The sequence below is a fragment of the Accipiter gentilis genome, chromosome 7, assembly GCF_929443795.1.
Source record: "Accipiter gentilis chromosome 7, bAccGen1.1, whole genome shotgun sequence".
Lineage (NCBI taxonomy): Eukaryota > Metazoa > Chordata > Aves > Accipitriformes > Accipitridae > Astur > Astur gentilis.
In genome coordinates this window covers 21,321,643-21,328,752 of record NC_064886.1, presented here as the reverse complement: position 1 = coordinate 21,328,752, position 7,110 = coordinate 21,321,643, and the positions used below count along the sequence as shown (strand labels likewise).

The window sequence follows — 7,110 nt, the reverse complement described above, 5'->3', positions numbered from 1 at the left end:
CAGCCTGATCCTAGACATTGTGTACATATTTGGTTTTGTTAGTATGTGAAACTTCTAACCTCACTAAATTCTTCACAGATTTTTAACCCTCTACTTGCTTAGATAACAATTCCCCTCTTTGAGATTTATACAAAGAAACTTGTACTTCCTATTTAAGTCTGATATAATCTTTTCATATACTACTTTTCTTACAGTTGAACATTTAAAGTACATTTTAACACAACATATATGCATATAAAGGCAAGCAGTATAATTATCATTATAGCTATTAACCTTTTAATCCAAAAGCTGAGGTCAGGAAACCAGGAAGTTAACCATTTCCATGCTTCTTCCAATCCCCAGGATGTGTCATCTTTTTGAATTTTATGTAATATCTCAGTCTGTTTCCAAATTTCATCTAGATCAGTGGAAATTCTTCTGAATCAAACAATCAAGTCATTCAATTCCTGTATCTCTCTAGGGTCAATATTAGTATTAATCCACAAATTTTGCCATGACACATTTGCGGGAATAGGTAGATCATGGTACACTGAGCTTGTAAGCCTATGATACAAAATTGAAACAGAATGATTCCCACAATTTGATACATATTTTAAAAAATACTGAATAAATGGACCAGGTACAATTCGTGAGGCTTCGGAGATCCTCAATTTCAGTGGCTGTATCTCTTCAGAAGTCTACTTTTCTCCCAGAGCTGTTTTTACTCAAGTGTAGTGAATCCAGGAATCTATTCCCTTTAATTTGACGTCAGTATTTGTTACCAACACCACAATATACGGTCCTTGCCACTCCTCCTTTAATGCTTCATCTCTCCATGTCCAGAGATACACCTGATCCCCAGGTTGGAAGAAGTGTACTGGCGTATTAATGGCACTGGAGTTCTTGTTCGTTTATACCTGTACAGGAAGGAAAGAGTCTTTGCCATTGACAAAAGTATTCAGAGAGCATCTGAGCTCCTGTTACATGCATCTGTCCGTGGTCTCCTGTTAGGTTTATGGAATATGGTTTCCCATACAATATTTCAAAGGGACTTACTTTCTCTTTAGTTCTAGGTGTAATTCAGATTCGTACTAAGGCTATAGGCAGCATATCTACCCATTTAGAATAAGTTTCTTGGCACAGTTTTGCAATTTGTCTTTTTAAGGTCTGATTCATTCTTTCTACTTTTCCACTGGATTGTGGCCTCCATGGGGTATCTAATTCCCATTTTATTTGTAAGAATTTAGAAACTTCTTTCACTACTTCAGCAATAAAATGGGAGCATTTATCTGAGGAGATTTCTTCTGCGATTCTAAACCTAAGAATTATTTCCCTCAATAATATCTTTATTACTTCTCTAGCCTTGTTGGTGCAACACAGGAAGGCTTCGGGCCACCCTGAAAAGGTATCCATTAATACCAAAAGGTATCCTCTACTTTTTGGTAACTCAGAAAAAAATCAACTTTCCAGTATTTGCCAGGGAGATGCCCTCACTTTACCTCTCCAGGTGAAGGCTTCTTTTCTATGTTTTGGATTATTCTTGCAACAAACTTGGCATTGTTTAACAAGTCCTTCAGCATACTGTTGCACTCTGGGTCCTATTGCATATCTTTTAATACTGAAAACCAGTGCATCAGCTCCCATATGTGTACTTTTATGAGTCCTTTCCAATAATTCTCTCATAACTGGAGCATTAACTATGCATTGTCCATTTGGGGTAACCCACTATCCATCCTTAGTTTTTTCACAACCTAAAAGTTTGGCTAACTCATTTCCTTTTTCATTATGTTTTGGAACTTCCAATTTTATCATTGTTTCTGACACCAGCATGCCCATTACTTGATTAAAGGATACTCTTTTCCCAGTTTCATCAGCTTTTCAATTATCCCTAATTACATCTATATATCCAAACTGATGAGCTTTGCAACGTATTACAGCAACTTCTTTCGGCATAGTGACTACTGTTAATAACTTTAAGATTTCTGCCCCATGCTTCACAGGAGTTCCTTGGGATGATAGAAGTCCCCGTTGTTTCCATACGGCTCCATGAGCATGCACAACTCCAAAAGTATATTTAGAACTGGTAAAAATATTCACTCGTTTCCCTTGTGATAACTCTAAGGCTCCAGTAAGAGCAATCAATTCAGCTTTTTGTGCAGAAATGTGTATAAGAAGAGGCCGAGACTCAATTTCTTCATTCAGAGTCACTACTGCATCTCCGGCCTTTTGTTCTCCTTTAGAAACAAAACTACTACCATCGACAAATAAGATCCAGTCTGGATTTTCCAGAGGGCTGTCCTTCAAATCTGGTCGATGGGAATACACTTGTTCAAGAGATTGAATGCAATCATGTACCAAATTCTCATCACCAGTAATAGGCAACAATGTGGCTGCGTTCAAGGAGGAAGATGTTTTCGTGATTATACCATCTTGTTCCAATAATACAGCTTGGCACTGTATCATCCTGCTTGGGGATAACCAATGCTGTCCTCTCTGCTCTAATACCCCAACTACTGCATGCGGAACAAATACAGTAATTAATTATTCCACAGTCATTTCCAAGCTTCTTGAATCAACAATACAGTTGCACGTACAGCCCAGAGACAGGCTTGCCACCCCTTGCTTACTTTATCTTGTTGTTCAGAAAAACATGGCACTGGTCTTTCCCACTCCCCCAACGTTTGGGTCAAAACTCTATGCTATGAGCAATCTCTTGTGTACATGTAATGTAAAGGGTTTAGTAAAATCTGGTAATCCTAAATCAGAAGCTTTCATCAGGGCCTTTGACACTCCAAAGTCCACTCTAGGACTTCTCCTGGTCCTTTTATGGCTGCATATCGAGGCTTGGCTATTAACCCAAAATTGGGTATCCACAGTCTACACCATCCTGCCATTCCTAAGAATCCTCTTAGTTTTCTTTTGGACTGAGGTAGGGCAATTTGACATACCGCTTCTTTACATCCAGTCCCCAGTTTTCTCTCTCCTTGTGATATTTCAAATCCAAGATAGATAAGAACCCTCTGTGCCACTTGTGCCTTTTTCTGAGATACTCGATATCCAGCTAATCCCCAAAAGTTCAACAAACTTATGGCCGCCTCCTTGCACTGCTGTACAGTTTCTGTCCCCAGAAGTATATTATCTACATATTATAAAAGAGTGACAGAAGGCTTCTTACCTTGTCAGTGTTCTAATTCTTCGGCCAGTACGTTACCAAACAAAGTAGGACTGTTCTTGAATCCTTGTGGTAGTACCGTCCAGCAGAGTTGAACTTTGTGTCCTGTGGATGGACTCTCGTATTCGAAAGCAAACAACTTCTGACTCTCAGCTTCCAGCAAAATGCAAAAGGCAGCATCCTTTAAATCCAGTACTGTAAAAGAAATGTTATTCTCAGGAATAGCAGATAACAAAGTGTAGGGATTTGGTACCACCGGGTGGACATCAAGCACAATTTGATTTATTGCCCTTAGGTCTTGCATTATTTGGTATTCCTGGGACCAGGGCTTCTTACTGGTAATATTGGCTTCAGGTACCCAACCCCCCTCCACAGGTAGTTGTGTCCCGTTTTTCCAATTTTGGACATGCATTTTTCCAATGTCCTTCTTTTCTACAATAAGCACACTGATTTGGTCCTATCCGGTTATCCATAATTCGAGGACCACAACTTCTGCCTCTTCCTTGGGTCATGTTTCCTCTAAAGCTTCCTCCTCTTCCTTGCCCTTGACCCCGACATGAAGCACCCACTATAGCAACAGCTAGTAAGGCAGCCTGTAGTTTCCCACCTTTTTTTTTTTCTTTTTGCCTCTCTTTCTTCTTTACCTCTTCCCTATTATTATATGCTATCTTTATTAATTGTGAAATGGACATTCCCTCAGCTCCATCAACCTTCTGTAACTTCTTTCAGATGTCTAGGGCTGCTTGCCTGATAAACGGCATATTAAACATCATCTTGCTACTTTCTTCCTCTGGATTTAAATCAGTCCATTTCCTCGCTATTTCACACAATCTCTCATAGAATGCTGTGGGTTTCTCATCTATCCCTTGTTGTACCCCATACAATTTAGAAATATTGTTTTGCCTAGGGACCCCATGGTGTATCCCATAAAGAATCAATTGTTGATATTGTTTAACCATTATCCTTCCTGTAGTAGTATTGAGATCCCAACTGGGGTCCATTTTTGGCATGAATCTATTAGGATCATCCTTCACGTTTTGCCTTTCATTTTCTTCCTTAGATTTTTCTAATACTAACCTTTTCTCTTCTGGAGTAAATAGGGTATTTAACAACATCTGCGTATCTCCCCATGTGGGGTTATGATTCATTATGACACTTTGTCCCAACCTATGCATCTTTTCAGGATCATCCCGATATGACCCTACTGACTCCTTCCAATTTAATAAATCTGATGTAGTAAATGTACAAACATAGGTAACCCTTCTGGTCCTACTGCTTGATGCAAAGGAGCTTGAATAACTGGCTGTTGTTGAAATCAGGTTCTCCCTGAGATCAGGCTAAAGGTATCCAATCCCTGGATATAATCCTTCTTTCTTCTTTTTACTGCTATCACTCTCGCTTTCAAGATCCTGCTGTCTATCATTGGGTTTTGCCACCGACATTTGAGCATCCTCTTCTTCTTCACTTTTCCTAATATATCCTTTCCCTATATCACATGCAGAACACCACCTTTGCTTTTTCTTTCCATTATCAGCTAACACATACACGCCATTAGCATCATTATTCATCAAACCACACTTCCTTTGGACTTCATGGTTATTAAGTAAAGAGAAAAGTGTATCAACATAAGGAACCTTATCCCATTTATCCCTCCTTCTACAAAACAACATTAATTGTGGTATAGTATTATAATTTATGGATCCATTTTCAGGCCACGCTTCTTGATCATCTAATTTATACGTTGGCTGCCATTAATTACAGTATCGTCCAAACTTAACCCAATGTTTCAGGATGCATCCCAAAGGAGAACAAGAGGGTGTCTCAGTAGAGGGGCCAGATCCCATATTGTTTCTTAAGAAACTGTATATGAGGCGCCTACTTGTGTATCTCAGTCTCCTGCTGCAGTCCTTCTAAGGGAACGACTTCTGCAGAAATATTCAAAATTCAAATGAGCGTAACATTACGAGACAGATACCAAATCAAATACAAAACAAGGGATGCGTCCCGTCATTAACCAAATACAAAATATTAAATGACAAATAGCCCCTCTTAGCAGATCCCTTATTCAGCAATATCTTGATTTCAGCATTGCCACTTTACTTACTGCCCAGCAGGGAGAGGAGCCGTCGGAGTGGCCAAAAATCAGTTCAGAGTGTGCTGGAGTCCAAGCAGTCCGCTTCTCCTCGCTGATTGCAACAAGTCGATCCAGGCAAGGCTTCTCAGTGATGTCCCATGTGGGCTGCCAAAACTGTTGTCCCAAAAGTGGGTTTCGGTACCCGGTGTGCAATGAGCCGATCTCACACGCAGAGACCAGATATTGTCTATTACAAAGTTGTGCAAGTTTGGGTACTAGGTGCTTTCCCACTAACTAGCACACCTCGGTATTCTCCAGAGTTCCTTTTATACGCATTATTTTCACTTGGTAGGTTCCCACAGACTTCCCTCTAATACTGATTGGTTAGTAATTTACATATGGTTACACATATGGTTACACAATCTCTGTTCTCATTACGCATGCTCTATGAGTAAGGGTCTCCGCCTGGGCCGGGGTCTCCTGCCCAGGGGGTGTGAGTTTTAGTATTATAATGAGGGTAGTTCGCTTAAGGACGCAGTTTAGCTAACTATCCAGAAGTAAGTACAAACATGATAATTAAAAGTACATATAGTTGACATATTTTCCAGGATGTTTCTCCTTCAAGGATAGCCAACTCCTGATTAGTAGTTCTCTAATTCATCGCTTCTGACAACCTCAAGGACGGTCAGCCTGATCCTAGACATTGTGTACATATTTGGTTTTGTTAGTATGTGAAACTTCTAACCTCACTAAATTCTTCACAGATTTTTAACCCTCTACTTGCTTAGATAACAAGAGGGTTATTTCTGAAGCTGGCCATACGCTAATCCAGCTGCAGGTGCCTTCCACCAGCTCTGAAGAGAAGTTTCCCTCTGTTTTTCTGTCTTTTGGCTCTGCCTATGTGCTCCAGTTCTCTCTTTTTAGTGATGCAAGCATGGCCCAGGGACAGGGCTAAGAAACTGCAGAAAAGCAATTCTTTTTATTAACAGACCTAAAATTTCCATCATAAACTACACTAAGATAGACTCTTGGCTTATTAATAGCAGTAAATCTCCAAGTCCAATAGACTTCAGTTAATGAATATTGATTATAATAGTGCTGGAGAAGGCTGGTGTCAGTCGAACTGAGATCCTGTAGCCCTCTTTGCCTGAGCAGGGCTGTAAATTAGGCAAGAGCTCATTTGTTTTTCAAAACTAGGTAACGGAAAACACAGGGGTTAAGGCTACACTGCAGCTTTCACTATCTCAAGGCTGGGAAACCACCTTAATACTAATAGCAGGTCCTTAGCAGGGCTAAGCATTTTTTACTGTTTGCGGTTTTTTTTAAGCACGTGGGAGCTTTGTGGATCTGGTCCCTTTGGAGCTAAGACAGGATTTATGAACTCACTCGGTGTCCAGCTCCTTTATGCTGAAAGAAGCTTATGTGCAATCCAGAGGGGCAGAGGTAGACTCCCAGGTGGTTAAGATGACAGGCAGAGGATGCACATTGGGCAGTTCCTAATATCCCCTTGAGATACTCACGTGTATGGTGTGAAAAGTGAGTTATTTTACACACACAAGCCTAATTTCCCGGAGGACGACTGCCAGCCTGCAGCCGAGTGGAATTTGTCCCACTGTGCTGGAAGAGGACAGGCACTGACTGCCCCAGAGCAGAGACCCCTCTACTCGAGGCAAGCCTGCCCCAAGCCTCTGGCTGGCATTTGCACTTTTCCCCTTATTTATGGATGTAAATCTACACTTCCTTCTATCCCCTAATGAATAGCTTAAAAGTAAGAATCTAAGCTGATTAACACAAACACCGTAGTGACTCGGACCTTTGACTCACAAGATAAATCCCATTGTGCTCTTGATGAGTGGCTCTATCTTTTACCTTCAGGCTGGGATGA

At 40.6% G+C, this 7,110-nt stretch overlaps 1 long non-coding RNA gene across 1 annotated transcript; it reads right to left on the bottom strand.

Annotated features, from left to right (window-relative positions):
* Positions 1-284: 284 nt before the first annotated feature.
* Positions 285-6,235, bottom strand: LOC126041390 (uncharacterized). The gene is made up of 3 exons (XR_007506825.1): positions 5,256-6,235; positions 3,155-3,346; positions 285-896 (listed from the first exon to the last, which is right to left on the bottom strand). It is a non-coding gene; the product is annotated as an uncharacterized LOC126041390 (long non-coding RNA).
* Positions 6,236-7,110: the final 875 nt, after the last annotated feature.